Source organism: Schistocerca gregaria, chromosome 3 (assembly GCF_023897955.1).
Source record: "Schistocerca gregaria isolate iqSchGreg1 chromosome 3, iqSchGreg1.2, whole genome shotgun sequence".
Taxonomy (NCBI): Eukaryota; Metazoa; Arthropoda; class Insecta; order Orthoptera; family Acrididae; genus Schistocerca; species Schistocerca gregaria.
This window is the reverse complement of record NC_064922.1, coordinates 314,839,607-314,859,535: the sequence shown is the minus strand read 5'-3', so window position 1 is coordinate 314,859,535 and position 19,929 is coordinate 314,839,607. Positions and strand designations below refer to the sequence as shown.

At 51.6% G+C, this 19,929-nt stretch overlaps 18 non-coding genes across 18 annotated transcripts; all 18 read right to left on the bottom strand.

Annotated features, from left to right (window-relative positions):
• Positions 1-311: 311 nt before the first annotated feature.
• Positions 312-383, bottom strand: Trnah-gug (transfer RNA histidin (anticodon GUG)). Its single transcript has one exon. It is a non-coding gene; the product is annotated as a tRNA-His (tRNA).
• A 1,021-nt stretch (positions 384-1,404) lies between these two features.
• Positions 1,405-1,478, bottom strand: Trnak-cuu (transfer RNA lysine (anticodon CUU)). Its single transcript has one exon. It is a non-coding gene; the product is annotated as a tRNA-Lys (tRNA).
• Positions 1,479-11,320: 9,842 nt separating this feature from the next.
• Positions 11,321-11,392, bottom strand: Trnah-gug (transfer RNA histidin (anticodon GUG)). Its single transcript has one exon. It is a non-coding gene; the product is annotated as a tRNA-His (tRNA).
• A 374-nt stretch (positions 11,393-11,766) lies between these two features.
• Positions 11,767-11,838, bottom strand: Trnae-cuc (transfer RNA glutamic acid (anticodon CUC)). The gene has a single exon. It is a non-coding gene; the product is annotated as a tRNA-Glu (tRNA).
• Positions 11,839-12,282: 444 nt separating this feature from the next.
• Positions 12,283-12,364, bottom strand: Trnal-uag (transfer RNA leucine (anticodon UAG)). The gene has a single exon. It is a non-coding gene; the product is annotated as a tRNA-Leu (tRNA).
• Positions 12,365-12,954: 590 nt separating this feature from the next.
• Positions 12,955-13,026, bottom strand: Trnah-gug (transfer RNA histidin (anticodon GUG)). Its single transcript has one exon. It is a non-coding gene; the product is annotated as a tRNA-His (tRNA).
• Positions 13,027-13,400: 374 nt separating this feature from the next.
• Trnae-cuc (transfer RNA glutamic acid (anticodon CUC)) lies at positions 13,401-13,472 on the bottom strand. Its single transcript has one exon. It is a non-coding gene; the product is annotated as a tRNA-Glu (tRNA).
• Positions 13,473-13,916: 444 nt separating this feature from the next.
• Trnal-uag (transfer RNA leucine (anticodon UAG)) lies at positions 13,917-13,998 on the bottom strand. The gene has a single exon. It is a non-coding gene; the product is annotated as a tRNA-Leu (tRNA).
• Positions 13,999-14,588: 590 nt separating this feature from the next.
• Positions 14,589-14,660, bottom strand: Trnah-gug (transfer RNA histidin (anticodon GUG)). Its single transcript has one exon. It is a non-coding gene; the product is annotated as a tRNA-His (tRNA).
• A 374-nt stretch (positions 14,661-15,034) lies between these two features.
• Trnae-cuc (transfer RNA glutamic acid (anticodon CUC)) lies at positions 15,035-15,106 on the bottom strand. The gene has a single exon. It is a non-coding gene; the product is annotated as a tRNA-Glu (tRNA).
• Positions 15,107-15,550: 444 nt separating this feature from the next.
• Trnal-uag (transfer RNA leucine (anticodon UAG)) lies at positions 15,551-15,632 on the bottom strand. Its single transcript has one exon. It is a non-coding gene; the product is annotated as a tRNA-Leu (tRNA).
• Positions 15,633-16,222: 590 nt separating this feature from the next.
• Trnah-gug (transfer RNA histidin (anticodon GUG)) lies at positions 16,223-16,294 on the bottom strand. Its single transcript has one exon. It is a non-coding gene; the product is annotated as a tRNA-His (tRNA).
• Positions 16,295-16,668: 374 nt separating this feature from the next.
• Trnae-cuc (transfer RNA glutamic acid (anticodon CUC)) lies at positions 16,669-16,740 on the bottom strand. Its single transcript has one exon. It is a non-coding gene; the product is annotated as a tRNA-Glu (tRNA).
• Positions 16,741-17,184: 444 nt separating this feature from the next.
• On the bottom strand, positions 17,185-17,266 carry Trnal-uag (transfer RNA leucine (anticodon UAG)). The gene has a single exon. It is a non-coding gene; the product is annotated as a tRNA-Leu (tRNA).
• A 590-nt stretch (positions 17,267-17,856) lies between these two features.
• On the bottom strand, positions 17,857-17,928 carry Trnah-gug (transfer RNA histidin (anticodon GUG)). The gene has a single exon. It is a non-coding gene; the product is annotated as a tRNA-His (tRNA).
• Positions 17,929-18,302: 374 nt separating this feature from the next.
• On the bottom strand, positions 18,303-18,374 carry Trnae-cuc (transfer RNA glutamic acid (anticodon CUC)). The gene has a single exon. It is a non-coding gene; the product is annotated as a tRNA-Glu (tRNA).
• Positions 18,375-18,818: 444 nt separating this feature from the next.
• Positions 18,819-18,900, bottom strand: Trnal-uag (transfer RNA leucine (anticodon UAG)). The gene has a single exon. It is a non-coding gene; the product is annotated as a tRNA-Leu (tRNA).
• Positions 18,901-19,490: 590 nt separating this feature from the next.
• Trnah-gug (transfer RNA histidin (anticodon GUG)) lies at positions 19,491-19,562 on the bottom strand. The gene has a single exon. It is a non-coding gene; the product is annotated as a tRNA-His (tRNA).
• Between the last annotated feature and the right edge of the window lie 367 nt (positions 19,563-19,929).

Here is a 19,929-nt window from a genome sequence, read left to right as displayed (position 1 = left end):
TTAGATCGCTCGGCCACGCTACCTGCGCTACCTTCGGCCCCAGTGTTCCTAGCATTTGTAGAAACGGTGCACGCCACAGCTTCCTGCTCCGCTGTTCATCCAGTCCGTCGCACCTCAAACAACTGCCCTTTTCGACTACAGAGAGCAGCGGACGTCTGCGCCTCACGGCCGCCGGCATTACGTGTTGGCGATGAAGTGGTAGTACAAACTGCGGACTGCGGAACACGAGTGAAAAATCAAGAAAGCACTGTGATTTCGAGTACTCGTGCACTATCGTCACTGCAACGGTAGCAAGGCAAAACTTTCAAAATTGCCGTGACCAGGATTCGAACCTGGGTTATTGCGGCCACAACGCAATGTCCTAACCACTAGACGATCACGGCCACGCAGGCGCCCATGGAGGCAGCTGGCTGGAGTGCAAGTGGCGATACACAGCAAAGCCTAGGCCAAGGTGTACGCCACAGCAGTGTCAGACACGGTCTCCATCACGTGTATACGAGTAAATGAACGTGCCTGCGCTGTCAGGACACTAACTAGAGTGGTTAGCTACATTCACCTGCCTGGCAGTGTCTTGCAGTCCTCCAAGCCTCTTGACTATGGGTATGTGGCTCGATAACAAGTGAATAGACGCCCCATCTCTCTCGCCGTCAGGTGTAGCCGCGAATCATACTTAACGCAGCTTTGTGCACGCGTCAGCGTAGCGTCAGTCGAGCAGAGTCAAGACAAGTCGCATAAGAGGAGCAACAAAAACTCATGTTTCTGGTACCAGGAATCGAACCCGGGCCTCCTGGGTGAGAGCCAGGTATCCTAGCCACTTTTTTTTTTATTTTCAGACTGCCTCGTCCCACCTTATGCTATACCGCTTTGGGAAATGCTATATCGGCGCCATTCGCCTTAATCACATCTGAGAGTAATTCTTAATAAAAAGCCTGTCGCTAATTGTTCGTCATCACAGATACTGTTTGCTATACGGCCACGACGCGCAACTGAATACCAAAATTCGTCTTCCTCCTCTGAGGATGGAACTTACGACCCCTGGTTTACTACAACAGTGCACTACCACTGAGCTAAAGAGGCGCGGCCTAGCGGTACTCTTGCGTACTACGGCCTTACGGTCGTCTGCATCATCAGACTTCAGCTGACAACACTTCATATTACCGGCTAATATTTGCAGCTATGGCGACCCATACACATCTGACACGTAACCGATGTGCTCTCCAAACAACAACAACACTCGCATTTCAGAATATGCCTTTCATACATGTCTACAAAATCACCTTCACCTTCAAATACAGTTTCCTTGCGACCGACAGAGACGTAGGCAATGTTTAAAGTTGCTATTTCCATTACATCACGTTAATCAGAAAAACGGTAATTTACATCTGCAGCGAAACAAAATTCCTTTGCGCCCAGCGTAGGGCTCGAACCCACGACCCTGGGATTAAGAGTCTCACGCTCTACCGACTGAGCTAGCCGGCTGCCTCGGTCAATACCTCCCGGGTAGCACGTCACACAGTACTCGTTTGGGTTGGGTGGTCCCATACAGAATCTCTCCGTGCTGCCTAATGTTTTCCTAACGTCACACTCGTCACGTACTTCACTTTTATTTCATAATCATTTCTGAGAGGTAAAGGAATTGCATGACAACATGCAGAGCTAGTGGCGTCAAAATTAACACACATACTTGATGTGACTCAAAAGCCGAACGAGTTACTTTCCGACGTTGTTTTAGATGTGCAAGTGCCAGTCAAAACTCGCGGTTACGGTACTCTGTCGACCATTTCGCTAGTTAACACCGGTCTTGTTGTGTGTGTTTCAAGCTCAAGAGCAACTCCAAGCAAAAAATGGTCAACAGCAACATTCAGACGGTTTCGTACTGCTCAATTGCTACATTAAAACGGTATGTTTCTTTTTCAGAACTGGAAATACACGAGCGCGACAGGCTTCGAACCTGTAATCTGCAGATCCGAAGTCCGACGCCTGATCCATTAGGCCACACGGTCACTGACGACCGACTATAACTTGTATACGACTCATCTCGAAACGCTCACACCCCTGAGGAATTGTGTTTTCGTTCTACACAGCCGCTGCCCCTTGCTCTTTCCCAACCATTCGTTACATTCAACCTCTTACGAAACCGACCAATTATAGACTGGGAAACAAGACCACACACTTTGTGCATTCGGAATCAAAGGCAGGGCGTCCCTCGCCGCATTTGCTACGATGGCCATTTGCTACTTCTGCAGAAGCGGCGGCGGCGGCGGCGGCGGCGGCGGCGGCGGCGGCGGCGACGACGACGACGACGACGACGACGACCGCGAGAGGCTCTGAGATATGTGAGAAATACATCTATAAAATGTAATTCAGACTGCCTCGTCCCACCTTATGCTGTACCGCTTTGGGAAATGCTATATCGGCGCCATTCGCCTTAATCACATCTGAGAGTAATTCTTAATAAAAAGCCTGTCGCTAATTGTTCGTCATCACAGATACTGTTTGATATACGGCCACGACGCGCAACTGATTACCAAAATTCGTCTTTCTCCTCTGAGGATGGAACTTACGACCCCTGGTTTACTACACCAGTGCTCTACCACTTTTTTTTTTATGTGATACTGTTTGCTATAACGCCACGACGCGCAACTGATATCCAAAATTCGTCTGCCTCCTGTGGGGATCGAACTCACGACCCCTGGTTTACTACACCAGCGCTCTGCCACTTTTTTTTTTAATTTCGTTTTCGTGTGCCATTGTTTCAAAGTTAGGGGTGACAGTCAGATTCAGGCTGCGGAAACAAAGCGGGCAGGGGTCGAAACCCGAGGCCTGGCCACGATGATTCCACCGTCCTGTTTCCGAATGGCACCTGTACAACGGCGTCGTACTTTCCCCTACTGTCTCGGTTCTTGGTCTTACTTTTGTTTTTCTTGTTCGCCCTAAAGGTCCACGTAAACTTCAGTCCAGGTGTAGAGAATAATTTTACATAAAGGCGGCAAAACCAGCTACAGTATAAAAGAAATCGGCTCACACAGGCGACCTTAGCCAACACCCTCCCTTTCAAATGTCAGGCTAAGCATATTTGCAAAATCTTTACGGAGTCCTGGCAAGCGCAATCGGTTCCAGTAAGCAGTAAGGATGTACTGCCGAAACGTTAGGTGTTCGTACATTTTGTCAATAGTTGTCATGAAGAGGATGAAGTGTCCAAGCAACCACATAACGGTATTGAGCTTCGTTCGCGGATAAAAGGAAGAATCGGGCCGTACGATGATGTCAATGGTATAAGCGGTTTCGGCAGTCCTAGTGACAAAAGCCAGTTGTTTCCTGAGCCAAAGCCAATTAGCAAGGTGCCCACTGCAGGTGAATCGATGCTCAAGTGTGTCCAGGAGACCACACCGAGTGCAGTTGTCCGTGTCAGAAAGACCAATACGGTGCAGTCGTACGTTGGTGGGGACCAAACCATAAACTACCCTACACCACGTGGACGCCACAGCCATTGAGTGGATCGGCAGACTAACATTCTTCCAGATGTTCCTCCAGGACACTGATATAGACGCCAGTTCGATTGGATTGGGACCAGCCAGCCCCCTCACAACGGGCAATCAAGCTCTTGGTCGTTGGCACCGGTCGTCGCAAGAAGACGTCACCGAGGTAACTAACCGCAATATAAAATTCCCGGACGTGTTTCAACTTAAAATTGAGGCGACCGACGTCGACAGGTGGAGCAAGGCTCTTCGGAAGCAGAACAGTAAAAAGTCTGGATGTAATTGAAGTCACTTCTTGCGTAACAATGAGAGTCGTACGGCGGACGTACAAGGCAGATGCCTTGCGAGTAATGTCAGTGAGGCCCAAGCCTCCGGAGATACGCGGTTTCGTCATAACCTCGTAACGCAACTTGAATAGATGACCCTTCCATATAAACCTGCTAGACAATTGGCGCAATCTTTTCGCCACCATAATGGGAAGTGGGAACAGCTGAGCAACATAATAGGCTTTACATAACACGTACGTGTCTAAAATTCTGACTTTTTGCAAAATGGTAGCAGAGCGCTGCTCATGGACCATCAGAGCCCCCTGTATCTTCTCGGTGACAAATTTCCAATTAAGAGCCGCCATTTTTATGGGACACCGATCAATGCTAATCCCCAATGACGTATGGCGATCGACAAAAGTGGCCCAAGGGACATCAGCATCGCGAAACCCTCGAATATCAAGGAACTTGCATTTGCATCAATGGAGACGCGCACTGGAGACACGACAGTATGCATCAACTGCCCCTTTCAACAATGTGATATCATCACGTTGACGGAGGAGAACAACGACATCGTCCGCGTACGCCTTAACAGTGAGCTTCCCACCAGAGAGGGTCATACCCTGAAGCTTGAAAGCAAGAGTCCGAAGCAGCGGTTCCAGGGACAATATGAATAGAGACATAGAGAGCGGACTATCCTGAGGTACCCCTCGGCGGATAGCAATGGGCGGCGTCAGCTGCCCATTGACTGACACCCGAGCAGTTATTCCCCTATACAAATTGCCAAAAACACCACGTGATGAAGCGTTAAAACCTATTGTATCTAAAACACGATTTAAAAACACATGACTGACGTGTTGAAAAGCCTTGTAAAAATCGAGGAAAGCAAAGGCACAATGAACGTTTGTAACTGCCGCAACCGAGACAACATCCCGATATTCGGCTACTGGGGTCAGAATAGATCTACCAGGAAAACAACATTGATGTGCACCAATCACACCCCGAAGCAGAGAAGACAATAGACTATTGAGCGCTCTAGCAGCTGTCTTGTAATCAAAGTTCAGCAATGTGAGCGGACGAAGATTGGCAGCAGATAAACGACCAGTGGACTTCGGAATTAAAACAATTTTCCCTACTTTAAAATCGGCTGGCACATCCATCCCCCTGACAATCTCATTTAAAATCTGCGTTAAAGTGCCACCCAAAAGAGGCCAAAAACGGAGATAAAATTCTTTAGGCAGGCCGTCTGGACCCGGCGATTTACCGGGCGGAGAGCGAGCAATAAAATCGAAAACATCATCTACCTGGAACTCCCGGAGAAAGTCGCCGTTCGCGTCAGGCGTGATCGTCGCAGGAAGATCCTCAAGGACATCATCAGAAAGTGACGCACCAGAATCATCGGCAGAATAGAGACTAGCGTAAAGAGGAGAGATGAAGGTGCGACGACGTCGAGTCTGATGCCGCAGCAGGTGGTACAAAGAAGTCAGTTCACCTTCAACAAGAGAGTGAGGTTTCGACTTTACTCGCAGACCATCCAACTGTCGTCGTTTGAGGGTCAAGAGCTTTGCTTTAATACGGCGAACATCATGGATCCGCAGAGGAGAAGGACCCGCCGCGTCATACAGTTCACGCAGGACAGAGTAGTAAAATTCATACGTGTTCTTAAAATCACGCGCCCTTGCGGCACAGTAAAAAATCAAAGACTGACGAATCTTGGGCTTGGCAAACGCAGTCCACCAAACGAGCAAGGAGGGGTAACGCGGGACAGAGCGAAGACATCGCTCCCACACGGCACTTACAACTTCATCAATGGCACTGTCGGCAAGGTGGGAAACATTTAACATCCACTGGGAACGATAAAGTTTTGCTGGTTGGTGACTAAGATTTACAGTTGCAGTAAAAGCACAATGGTCAGAAAAACTAGTAGGAATAACATCGACAGAAAGAATGTTATCACATAAAAAATCAGAGAAGTAGAATCTGTCGAGTCTACTGCATGAGGACGCGGTAAAATATGGTAAATTTCACCAGGGTTGGATATTTGTGTTCCCAAACATCACGCAGGTGCATCGTACGAACCAAGTCATGTAAATCTCGGCAATAATTAAAATTGGGGGACTGGTCTTCAGGGCGTAAAACACAATTAAAATCGCCTCCGAGCAGGAGACTCCGAGGACTCTTGCGCAAAAGATAAATAAGCTCTTCCTTATAAAAGCGCGATCGAGCCACAGTGCGACCCGAACCAGAGGGGGCATACAAAACAACTAGGTGGAGATCAAAAAGACGACAACCAATCCCACGGCCAGAGTCAAGGAATTCAATGTCAGTAATAGGAATACCTTCTCGAAAGAAAAGAGCAGTTCCTGTTGAATTCTCCGGTGAGACATTAAAAACAGTTTGAAATCCAGGTAGAGAGAGATCAGAAAACAATACTTCCTGCAAAAATACTACGTCCGCACAGGAGTCGTAAAGAAACTGCCGCAAAGAGGCAATGCGAACTTCGGACTCAATACGGTTAACATTTAAGGTAAGAAAGGTGTATGCTTGAACCATGGAGAGAAAAGCGAGGGAAGAAATCACCTACACCGACGCATCAACATCACAGTCCATAGCAGGGGAGACGGAGGCATCCGAGGGAAGGGGACTGCTACCCCCTTCCGCGGATCCCTTACGTTTCGGTTTTTTACGAACAGCATTGACGTTCGGCTGAACGCGCAACTTGCGTCGGCTGACGGGCAAGGAAGCGGCAGCCGCCGGTGACGTAGGAGGGTCAAGTTCTGTATCCGACACCACCCGCGCCGGTCCACAGTCAGGATCCGGGGTCGCGGGGGAAACATCCGACGAAACGGACTGGTCTACACCAATACTAGCTTCCGGCAAACATGGACTACACGGAGGCGAAACGTGAGCAGGAAGCTCCGAAGCTGCTAAGTTGGAAGGAAGCGGAGCAGCTCCGCTGGCAGAGGTATGGGGCAGCGAAGCAGGAAGTTGTTGCGGCTCAACTTGTTGTGACAACGAAGTCGGTTCGGAAGGCGGCGCCAATAGGCCCGACCGACGAGCCGACTCGAGAGAAGCCGCGTCGGAAGCCGGAGGGGCGTCAGCAGCCGCTACCGGAGCAGCCACTTCAGGGGGACAGGGAGCATCTACACTACTCTGTGGCTCGGAGGATGTCGGTCTCTCGGATTGGGGCATCTCGGGGAGATCCTCATCCGTACTATTCCCATCTTGTGCGCGACGCCGTTTATTATTCAAAAGCGGCACACCCACCTGAGGAACAGACGGAACATCATCAGATTTGGCACGCAAAGGAGGAAATTCTGTGTCAGGGGCGTGCAAAACCTGCGGCGGGGCGCTACTACCACTGGACTGTTCGACACCAAGAGCAGAACCACCGGCAACGAGGTCAGCGACCGTTAACTTGCGACGCTGTTCGAGAGAATTTTTTAACACAAAAACCCTCCGCGGACAGTCGGTACGCACGTGGCCACTCTCATTACACAAGAAACAGGTGCCAACCTGACCACTATATGTTACATGGACACGATATCCACCGATCTGCAGGTGCGAGGGAATATTCTGCTTCACGTGCATTTCGACGGAACGAATACCACTGTAACACTGCAGACGATGTTGGCTGGACCAGCGTTCAAGGCGAATACTCTTAACATCATCATACTTGAGTAAACCTTCCTTAAGATACACATTATCCACCTCCGGCGGAAGGTTGTAAACACGAACACTGGTGTACGTAATGGAAGCATTTGAAAGCAGTACGGTACTGACAGAATCATCCCGATGCCGAAAGAGAACCTGATGACCAAATTTGGAAATAATTTTATCAACCTGAAGGGGGTCCATAAATTTAACAAAGAAAACATAGAGTTCTGTATCAAAATATGCAGTGTGCACCTGATCCGAATTAATGCCAAAGGTATCTACTAACCAATCATGAATCTCAAGGGAACTAGGTTGCACATGGCGGGTGGACTTGTCGAAAGCAAAACTAACTGAAGCCTGACGAGGAATAACCTGAGACGACATTTTCAAAAACTACGCGGTCTAAACCGCTAAACAAAAACACTGAAATACGCACAGAAAGTAACACAAGGAACGAAACAACGACGGAGAAAAAAATACAGAAGGTACAACACTACACGTAAACAAACGATATCCCACTATACGTAACGCTACGGCGGAGCGGAAGACTAGGAACGTCCACACTGCACGGCGTCTGAAGCGGAACTGAGCCACTAGACTACACTGGATAACGACGCCAGTGCTCTTCCTGCGAACGCAGCAACCAGCCACGATTAACTGACGACAACTGTAAGAAATACACTCTTTCACGTTATAGAACGGCATCCTCTGGACGCATTTCATATACGGACAGAGTAAAAGGACATGTGCGCCGCCAATATTATATCATGCAGCTCGTCGGCATGAGCGATGAGACATTGCCTCCAACGGGGGGCACACACCATACACAGCAAAGTCAATAAATAACAATAAGAATAAAATTCAAAGAAGCGTGCACAACGGTGGAAGCATTGGCGTCACAAGGAACACACACTGTTTCAACACAAACGACTAAAAATTCCGCCAGCGGACAATAAACACAGGACACTTTCAAAGGCTAAAAACATGGGTCCGCAAAAAAAAAAAAATTGCATGCACATGTGCCGCTAAAACAATGCAAGGAAGTGGCAAGCACAGTAAAATATGTCTGAAACGGATGTTACACATCAGACGCGCGAAAAAAAACAACAAAAAGTATACGCACCACAAAAGCGGCACACGCACCGGTAAGACAGCACATGGTTTTGAGATTAACGGGGTAAACACAAAAAAAACCACGTGTCAGGCCCCATTGACAACAAAACTACACAACTGTGTGAAAAATAAATGCGCACATCTGGAAAAGCACCCGTGTATCCGTAACGATCCAAGTGAGCGGCAAGAACGACTAAAACGTGCCGCCGACGAGCGGCGGGCACCCAACACGTTGAAAAATACCAAACACATTTAAAATACACAACAAATAAAAAGATACAACGACGGGTGCAGTGGCGCTGCCAAAATTACACTCGCGTGCAAAAATACAGGTTAAAACGCGCAACAGACCGGTGTCACATAAGATAGACAAGAATACGCCACAAAAAACAACGTTAAACTTAGGCAACGACGGATGCAATCACGCTGCCAAGCAAAGAGCAAAGTCACGCTACGTACCGGCTCCAGTGCCGTCGTCCACCTCCACGTCCGCCGCCCAGTCACACTTATCACCAGAAAACACGGGGGGCTGAACCACCTCCGTGTCCATACTAACAGCGGCACCGGAAGGAGCCGCCGTGGCAGGTCCAGCGCCGACGGCAGAAACAGATCCAGAATCCTGTGAGTGCGGCCGGATGCGACGGCAATGTGAGTCGTCCGATTTACGTTTGGCTGCCAAGTGTGCAGGCGACACGCCCTGAACAACGTCCATCGCCATACCGCTTGCCACAACAGGCTCCTTTTTAGTAAGGAGAACCTTTAGCTGTCGAACTTTCTCGTCCCGCTTGGATTCCGCGGAACTCACGGACGCCTCGGGCTGACTGCAAGCAACAGGACGCTGCCGACGGCGATCGGAAGCCGGCGCCTGCCGCGAGTCAACAACCGCGCGCTGCGAGGCCCGTTGCAATTTCTTTTGCTTAGAGGTGGACTTGTACGGTGGAACACAAGTTACCACCGGGGACGGCGTTCGCGCCATACGAGAGGAAACACCCGAAATACTCGTGCTGCGAATGCGGGGAACGTTTTCAGCCCTCTCAGTCGGCCTTTCCCGACGCGGTTTGGGTTCCGCGGGGGCGTCAAGACGTTCCTCACGGTCGACAACAACGACGGCAGCAGCGGACACATTCTCATTCACAACAGTGGGAGCAGCCTCTGATACGGGTTCTAATACGGACAGCGTTACATCAGCCGGTACAGGGTCAGACATAATCGGTAGCTCAATTTTGTCAACAGCCTGCGTATCAGGCACGGGGGCCGCTACATGGACAGGCAAAGAAATCACAGGCAACGCCGGGGAGCTATCAGCAACAGGAACGGAAGGTGTAACGTCCATAGCCACAACGTCGGTCGCAATCGCAGGTGCAGACACACGACTCGCACGTGCGGGGGAGGCGCCAAGCGCGACCGACGCCCACGTCACCTCATCCTGACCGTCTGTCCTTGGTAATTGCACTGGGCGACTACGTTTCGGACAGTCCTGTCGAAAATGTCCGGTACCATTGCAAAAAGAACAGGTTGCCGGTTGACCGCTATAAGTAATAAAGGCCCGATGGCCAGCAACAACAACAAAAGACGGTATATGCTGTCGGACAATCATGCGGACACCGTTCTCAACGTCGTAATGATAAGCTGACGACCACTTCTCTTTTACGACCGAAAGCACTGTACCATACGGAAGTAAACTACGAGAAATAGTGTCATTACGGACTTCGAATGGCAGGTTAAACACGCGAACAGTGCGTATACCATAACCCGCGTTCGATAGCACAACATCACTAATTGTACCGTCAAGGTGCCTGATTTTACGTATACCACCATTCACAGTGACTAGAGTATCACACATATCGGAAGACGACAGTTTTAAAAATACCGAGTTAAGGAACGCGTCTAGTTGAACGCCAAGAACAACAATTTTCGGCAATTGAAGATCACTTTTAATCCATTCATGAATCTCGAAAGCCGTAGGCCTACGCACGGATCTATCAAACGCGCACTGAATATTGTTCTGACGATTCTCTGAATGATTGAGATCCATGGTACTCACGAGAACAACAAACTACTGAAGAAACAGCGCCGCGAAGCACACGCCGCCGACCGCGATCCGCAGGTAAACACCGCCCGACACGCCGCAGCGAGCGCGCGATGTGTTCGGGCCCACGGCTCCGAAGAGACTGGTGCCTAAAACCAGCGCCTTAGACCGCTCGGCCACGTTACCGTTATAGCGCCGACGACAATACGTTTCCTTTGTACTACAAAGATCACTTCGAAATGGAAATATCTCGGCAATCGCTGTAACATGTATTTCCTCTGCTCTCCCATTGGAAGCGTCTCTTTAGGCCATCCACAACAAGAAAATGCCGTGCCCGCCGTGTGGTAGCGGCGCCACTTGTCTGAAGCTGTCGTAGTTAAGGCGACAGCATCAAGAGACGTTTTCGTGCCGTGACCAGGTTTCGAACGCACGCGTCCGAAGAGACTGGTGCCTAAAACAAGCGCCTTAGATCGCTCGGCCACGCTAACTGCGCTACCTTCGGCCCCAGTGTTCCTAGCATTTGTAGAAACGGTGCACGCCACAGCTTCCTGCTCCGCTGTTCATCCAATCCGTCGCACCTCAAACAACTGCCCTTTTCGACTACAGAGAGCAGCGGACGTCTGCGCCTCACGGCCGCCGGCATTACGTGTTGGCGATGAAGTGGTAGTACAAACTGCGGACTGCGGAACACGAGTGAAAAATCAAGAAAGCACTGTGATTTCGAGTACTCGTGCACTATCGTCACTGCAACGGTAGCAAGGCAAAACTTTCAAAATTGCCGTGACCAGGATTCGAACCTGGGTTATTGCGGCCACAACGCAATGTCCTAACCACTAGACGATCACGGCCACGCACGCGCCCACGGAGGCAGCTGGCTGGAGTGCAAGTGGCGATACACAGCAAAGCCTAGGCCAAGGTGGACGCCACAGCAGTGTCAGACACGGTCTCCATCACGTGTATACGAGTAAATGAACGTGCCTGCGCTGTCAGGACACTAACTAGAGTGGTTAGCTACATTCACCTCCCTGGCAGTGTCTTGCAGTCCTCCAAGCCTCTTGACTATGGGTATGTGGCTCGATAACAAGTGAATAGACGCCGCATCTCTCTCGCCGTCAGGTGTAGCCGCGAATCATACTTAACGCAGCTTTGTGCACGCGTCAGCTTAGCGTCAGTCGAGCAAAGTCGGGACAAGTCGCATAAGAGGAGCAACAAAAACTCACGTTTCCGGTACCGGGAATCGAACCCGGGCCTCCTGGGTGAGAGCCAGGTATCCTAGCCACTAGACTACACCGGATTACGACGCCAGTGCTCTTCCTGCGAACGCAGCAACCAGCCACGATTAACTGACGACAACTGTAAGAAATACACTCTTTCACGTTATAGAACGGCATCCTCTGGACGCATTTCATGGAGACGAACGCCAGCAGTGACGAGAGCAAAAGGCGCCTACAAATCCTGTCGTTGCTCCACGTACTGTTCTACGACAATTCACGAAGCAGACGCTCACGCCTTGTTGTGCTGTTTCCTTTGCGGGCAATGGGTGCAGCTGTCTTCGACGCAGGAAACATTACACGTTTAGCAGCTGTGGGGTTGGAACCCACGCCTCCGAAGTGACTGGTGCCTAAAACCAGCGCCTTAGACCGCTCGGCCACTCTACCTACACAACACGCGCGACTCAGGAGCTGCGTCCTAGCCCACGACAACACACAGCAACGGCACAAAAATGAGACGTCAAAATTGGCAACGGTGCGATTCGAACCCACGCCTCCGAAGAGACTGGTGCCTAAAACCAGCGCCTTAGACCGCTCGGCCACGTTACCGTTATAGCGCCGACGACAATACGTTTCCTTTGTACTACAAAGATCACTTCGAAATGGAAATATCTCGGCAATCGCTGTAACATGTATTTCCTCTGCTCTCCCATTGGAAGCGTCTCTTTAGGCCATCCACAACAAGAAAATGCCGTGCCCGCCGTGTGGTAGCGGCGCCACTTGTCTGAAGCTGTCGTAGTTAAGGCGACAGCATCAAGAGACGTTTTCGTGCCGTGACCAGGTTTCGAACGCACGCGTCCGAAGAGACTGGTGCCTAAAACAAGCGCCTTAGATCGCTCGGCCACGCTACCTGCGCTACCTTCGGCCCCAGTGTTCCTAGCATTTGTAGAAACGGTGCACGCCACAGCTTCCTGCTCCGCTGTTCATCCAATCCGTCGCACCTCAAACAACTGCCCTTTTCGACTACAGAGAGCAGCGGACGTCTGCGCCTCACGGCCGCCGGCATTACGTGTTGGCGATGAAGTGGTAGTACAAACTGCGGACTGCGGAACACGAGTGAAAAATCAAGAAAGCACTGTGATTTCGAGTACTCGTGCACTATCGTCACTGCAACGGTAGCAAGGCAAAACTTTCAAAATTGCCGTGACCAGGATTCGAACCTGGGTTATTGCGGCCACAACGCAATGTCCTAACCACTAGACGATCACGGCCACGCACGCGCCCACGGAGGCAGCTGGCTGGAGTGCAAGTGGCGATACACAGCAAAGCCTAGGCCAAGGTGGACGCCACAGCAGTGTCAGACACGGTCTCCATCACGTGTATACGAGTAAATGAACGTGCCTGCGCTGTCAGGACACTAACTAGAGTGGTTAGCTACATTCACCTCCCTGGCAGTGTCTTGCAGTCCTCCAAGCCTCTTGACTATGGGTATGTGGCTCGATAACAAGTGAATAGACGCCGCATCTCTCTCGCCGTCAGGTGTAGCCGCGAATCATACTTAACGCAGCTTTGTGCACGCGTCAGCTTAGCGTCAGTCGAGCAAAGTCGGGACAAGTCGCATAAGAGGAGCAACAAAAACTCACGTTTCCGGTACCGGGAATCGAACCCGGGCCTCCTGGGTGAGAGCCAGGTATCCTAGCCACTAGACTACACCGGATTACGACGCCAGTGCTCTTCCTGCGAACGCAGCAACCAGCCACGATTAACTGACGACAACTGTAAGAAATACACTCTTTCACGTTATAGAACGGCATCCTCTGGACGCATTTCATGGAGACGAACGCCAGCAGTGACGAGAGCAAAAGGCGCCTACAAATCCTGTCGTTGCTCCACGTACTGTTCTACGACAATTCACGAAGCAGACGCTCACGCCTTGTTGTGCTGTTTCCTTTGCGGGCAATGGGTGCAGCTGTCTTCGACGCAGGAAACATTACACGTTTAGCAGCTGTGGGGTTGGAACCCACGCCTCCGAAGTGACTGGTGCCTAAAACCAGCGCCTTAGACCGCTCGGCCACTCTACCTACACAACACGCGCGACTCAGGAGCTGCGTCCTAGCCCACGACAACACACAGCAACGGCACAAAAATGAGACGTCAAAATTGGCAACGGTGCGATTCGAACCCACGCCTCCGAAGAGACTGGTGCCTAAAACCAGCGCCTTAGACCGCTCGGCCACGTTACCGTTATAGCGCCGACGACAATACGTTTCCTTTGTACTACAAAGATCACTTCGAAATGGAAATATCTCGGCAATCGCTGTAACATGTATTTCCTCTGCTCTCCCATTGGAAGCGTCTCTTTAGGCCATCCACAACAAGAAAATGCCGTGCCCGCCGTGTGGTAGCGGCGCCACTTGTCTGAAGCTGTCGTAGTTAAGGCGACAGCATCAAGAGACGTTTTCGTGCCGTGACCAGGTTTCGAACGCACGCGTCCGAAGAGACTGGTGCCTAAAACAAGCGCCTTAGATCGCTCGGCCACGCTACCTGCGCTACCTTCGGCCCCAGTGTTCCTAGCATTTGTAGAAACGGTGCACGCCACAGCTTCCTGCTCCGCTGTTCATCCAATCCGTCGCACCTCAAACAACTGCCCTTTTCGACTACAGAGAGCAGCGGACGTCTGCGCCTCACGGCCGCCGGCATTACGTGTTGGCGATGAAGTGGTAGTACAAACTGCGGACTGCGGAACACGAGTGAAAAATCAAGAAAGCACTGTGATTTCGAGTACTCGTGCACTATCGTCACTGCAACGGTAGCAAGGCAAAACTTTCAAAATTGCCGTGACCAGGATTCGAACCTGGGTTATTGCGGCCACAACGCAATGTCCTAACCACTAGACGATCACGGCCACGCACGCGCCCACGGAGGCAGCTGGCTGGAGTGCAAGTGGCGATACACAGCAAAGCCTAGGCCAAGGTGGACGCCACAGCAGTGTCAGACACGGTCTCCATCACGTGTATACGAGTAAATGAACGTGCCTGCGCTGTCAGGACACTAACTAGAGTGGTTAGCTACATTCACCTCCCTGGCAGTGTCTTGCAGTCCTCCAAGCCTCTTGACTATGGGTATGTGGCTCGATAACAAGTGAATAGACGCCGCATCTCTCTCGCCGTCAGGTGTAGCCGCGAATCATACTTAACGCAGCTTTGTGCACGCGTCAGCGTAGCGTCAGTCGAGCAAAGTCGGGACAAGTCGCATAAGAGGAGCAACAAAAACTCACGTTTCCGGTACCGGGAATCGAACCCGGGCCTCCTGGGTGAGAGCCAGGTATCCTAGCCACTAGACTACACCGGATTACGACGCCAGTGCTCTTCCTGCGAACGCAGCAACCAGCCACGATTAACTGACGACAACTGTAAGAAATACACTCTTTCACGTTATAGAACGGCATCCTCTGGACGCATTTCATGGAGACGAACGCCAGCAGTGACGAGAGCAAAAGGCGCCTACAAATCCTGTCGTTGCTCCACGTACTGTTCTACGACAATTCACGAAGCAGACGCTCACGCCTTGTTGTGCTGTTTCCTTTGCGGGCAATGGGTGCAGCTGTCTTCGACGCAGGAAACATTACACGTTTAGCAGCTGTGGGGTTGGAACCCACGCCTCCGAAGTGACTGGTGCCTAAAACCAGCGCCTTAGACCGCTCGGCCACTCTACCTACACAACACGCGCGACTCAGGAGCTGCGTCCTAGCCCACGACAACACACAGCAACGGCACAAAAATGAGACGTCAAAATTGGCAACGGTGCGATTCGAACCCACGCCTCCGAAGAGACTGGTGCCTAAAACCAGCGCCTTAGACCGCTCGGCCACGTTACCGTTATAGCGCCGACGACAATACGTTTCCTTTGTACTACAAAGATCACTTCGAAATGGAAATATCTCGGCAATCGCTGTAACATGTATTTCCTCTGCTCTCCCATTGGAAGCGTCTCTTTAGGCCATCCACAACAAGAAAATGCCGTGCCCGCCGTGTGGTAGCGGCGCCACTTGTCTGAAGCTGTCGTAGTTAAGGCGACAGCATCAAGAGACGTTTTCGTGCCGTGACCAGGTTTCGAACGCACGCGTCCGAAGAGACTGGTGCCTAAAACAAGCGCCTTAGATCGCTCGGCCACGCTACCTGCGCTACCTTCGGCCCCAGTGTTCCTAGCATTTGTAGAAACGGTGCACGCCACAGCTTCCTGCTCCGCTGTTCATCCAATCCGTCGCACCTCAAACAACTGCCCTTTTCGACTACAGAGAGCAGCGGACGTCTGCGCCTCACGGCCGCCGGCATTACGTGTTGGCGATGAAGTGGTAGTACAAACTGCGGACTGCGGAACACGAGTGAAAAATCAAGAAAGCACTGTGATTTCGAGTACTCGTGCACTATCGTCACTGCAACGGTAGCAAGGCAAAACTTTCAAAATTGCCGTGACCAGGATTCGAACCTGGGTTATTGCGGCCACAACGCAATGTCCTAACCACTAGACGATCACGGCCACGCACGCGCCCACGGAGGCAGCTGGCTGGAGTGCAAGTGGCGATACACAGCAAAGCCTAGGCCAAGGTGGACGCCACAGCAGTGTCAGACACGGTCTCCATCACGTGTATACGAGTAAATGAACGTGCCTGCGCTGTCAGGACACTAACTAGAGTGGTTAGCTACATTCACCTCCCTGGCAGTGTCTTGCAGTCCTCCAAGCCTCTTGACTATGGGTATGTGGCTCGATAACAAGTGAATAGACGCCGCATCTCTCTCGCCGTCAGGTGTAGCCGCGAATCATACTTAACGCAGCTTTGTGCACGCGTCAGCGTAGCGTCAGTCGAGCAAAGTCGGGACAAGTCGCATAAGAGGAGCAACAAAAACTCACGTTTCCGGTACCGGGAATCGAACCCGGGCCTCCTGGGTGAGAGCCAGGTATCCTAGCCACTAGACTACACCGGATTACGACGCCAGTGCTCTTCCTGCGAACGCAGCAACCAGCCACGATTAACTGACGACAACTGTAAGAAATACACTCTTTCACGTTATAGAACGGCATCCTCTGGACGCATTTCATGGAGACGAACGCCAGCAGTGACGAGAGCAAAAGGCGCCTACAAATCCTGTCGTTGCTCCACGTACTGTTCTACGACAATTCACGAAGCAGACGCTCACGCCTTGTTGTGCTGTTTCCTTTGCGGGCAATGGGTGCAGCTGTCTTCGACGCAGGAAACATTACACGTTTAGCAGCTGTGGGGTTGGAACCCACGCCTCCGAAGTGACTGGTGCCTAAAACCAGCGCCTTAGACCGCTCGGCCACTCTACCTACACAACACGCGCGACTCAGGAGCTGCGTCCTAGCCCACGACAACACACAGCAACGGCACAAAAATGAGACGTCAAAATTGGCAACGGTGCGATTCGAACCCACGCCTCCGAAGAGACTGGTGCCTAAAACCAGCGCCTTAGACCGCTCGGCCACGTTACCGTTATAGCGCCGACGACAATACGTTTCCTTTGTACTACAAAGATCACTTCGAAATGGAAATATCTCGGCAATCGCTGTAACATGTATTTCCTCTGCTCTCCCATTGGAAGCGTCTCTTTAGGCCATCCACAACAAGAAAATGCCGTGCCCGCCGTGTGGTAGCGGCGCCACTTGTCTGAAGCTGTCGTAGTTAAGGCGACAGCATCAAGAGACGTTTTCGTGCCGTGACCAGGTTTCGAACGCACGCGTCCGAAGAGACTGGTGCCTAAAACAAGCGCCTTAGATCGCTCGGCCACGCTACCTGCGCTACCTTCGGCCCCAGTGTTCCTAGCATTTGTAGAAACGGTGCACGCCACAGCTTCCTGCTCCGCTGTTCATCCAATCCGTCGCACCTCAAACAACTGCCCTTTTCGACTACAGAGAGCAGCGGACGTCTGCGCCTCACGGCCGCCGGCATTACGTGTTGGCGATGAAGTGGTAGTACAAACTGCGGACTGCGGAACACGAGTGAAAAATCAAGAAAGCACTGTGATTTCGAGTACTCGTGCACTATCGTCACTGCAACGGTAGCAAGGCAAAACTTTCAAAATTGCCGTGACCAGGATTCGAACCTGGGTTATTGCGGCCACAACGCAATGTCCTAACCACTAGACGATCACGGCCACGCACGCGCCCACGGAGGCAGCTGGCTGGAGTGCAAGTGGCGATACACAGCAAAGCCTAGGCCAAGGTGGACGCCACAGCAGTGTCAGACACGGTCTCCATCACGTGTATACGAGTAAATGAACGTGCCTGCGCTGTCAGGACACTAACTAGAGTGGTTAGCTACATTCACCTCCCTGGCAGTGTCTTGCAGTCCTCCAAGCCTCTTGACTATGGGTATGTGGCTCGATAACAAGTGAATAGACGCCGCATCTCTCTCGCCGTCAGGTGTAGCCGCGAATCATACTTAACGCAGCTTTGTGCACGCGTCAGCGTAGCGTCAGTCGAGCAAAGTCGGGACAAGTCGCATAAGAGGAGCAACAAAAACTCACGTTTCCGGTACCGGGAATCGAACCCGGGCCTCCTGGGTGAGAGCCAGGTATCCTAGCCACTAGACTACACCGGATTACGACGCCAGTGCTCTTCCTGCGAACGCAGCAACCAGCCACGATTAACTGACGACAACTGTAAGAAATACACTCTTTCACGTTATAGAACGGCATCCTCTGGACGCATTTCATGGAGACGAACGCCAGCAGTGACGAGAGCAAAAGGCGCCTACAAATCCTGTCGTTGCTCCACGTACTGTTCTACGACAATTCACGAAGCAGACGCTCACGCCTTGTTGTGCTGTTTCCTTTGCGGGCAATGGGTGCAGCTGTCTTCGACGCAGGAAACATTACACGTTTAGCAGCTGTGGGGTTGGAACCCACGCCTCCGAAGTGACTGGTGCCTAAAACCAGCGCCTTAGACCGCTCGGCCACTCTACCTACACAACACGCGCGACTCAGGAGCTGCGTCCTAGCCCACGACAACACACAGCAACGGCACAAAAATGAGACGTCAAAATTGGCAACGGTGGGATTCGAACCCACGCCTCCGAAGAGACTGGTGCCTAAAACCAGCGCCTTAGACCGCTCGGCCACGTTACCGTTATAGCGCCGACGACAATACGTTTCCTTTGTACTACAAAGATCACTTCGAAATGGAAATATCTCGGCAATCGCTGTAACATGTATTTCCTCTGCTCTCCCATTGGAAGCGTCTCTTTAGGCCATCCACAACAAGAAAATGCCGTGCCCGCCGTGTGGTAGCGGCGCCACTTGTCTGAAGCTGTCGTAGTTAAGGCGACAGCATCAAGAGACGTTTTCGTGCCGTGACCAGGTTTCGAACGCACGCGTCCGAAGAGACTGGTGCCTAAAACAAGCGCCTTAGATCGCTCGGCCACGCTACCTGCGCTACCTTCGGCCCCAGTGTTCCTAGCATTTGTAGAAACGGTGCACGCCACAGCTTCCTGCTCCGCTGTTCATCCAATCCGTCGCACCTCAAACAACTGCCCTTTTCGACTACAGAGAGCAGCGGACGTCTGCGCCTCACGGCCGCCGGCATTACGTGTTGGCGATGAAGTGGTAGTACAAACTGCGGACTGCGGAACACGAGTGAAAAATCAAGAAAGCACTGTGATTTCGAGTACTCGTGCACTATCGTCACTGCAACGGTAGCAAGGCAAAACTTTCAAAATTGCCGTGACCAGGATTCGAACCTGGGTTATTGCGGCCACAACGCAATGTCCTAACCACTAGACGATCACGGCCACGCACGCGCCCACGGAGGCAGCTGGCTGGAGTGCAAGTGGCGATACACAGCAAAGCCTAGGCCAAGGTGGACGCCACAGCAGTGTCAGACACGGTCTCCATCACGTGTATACGAGTAAATGAACGTGCCTGCGCTGTCAGGACACTAACTAGAGTGGTTAGCTACATTCACCTCCCTGGCAGTGTCTTGCAGTCCTCCAAGCCTCTTGACTATGGGTATGTGGCTCGATAACAAGTGAATAGACGCCGCATCTCTCTCGCCGTCAGGTGTAGCCGCGAATCATACTTAACGCAGCTTTGTGCACGCGTCAGCGTAGCGTCAGTCGAGCAAAGTCGGGACAAGTCGCATAAGAGGAGCAACAAAAA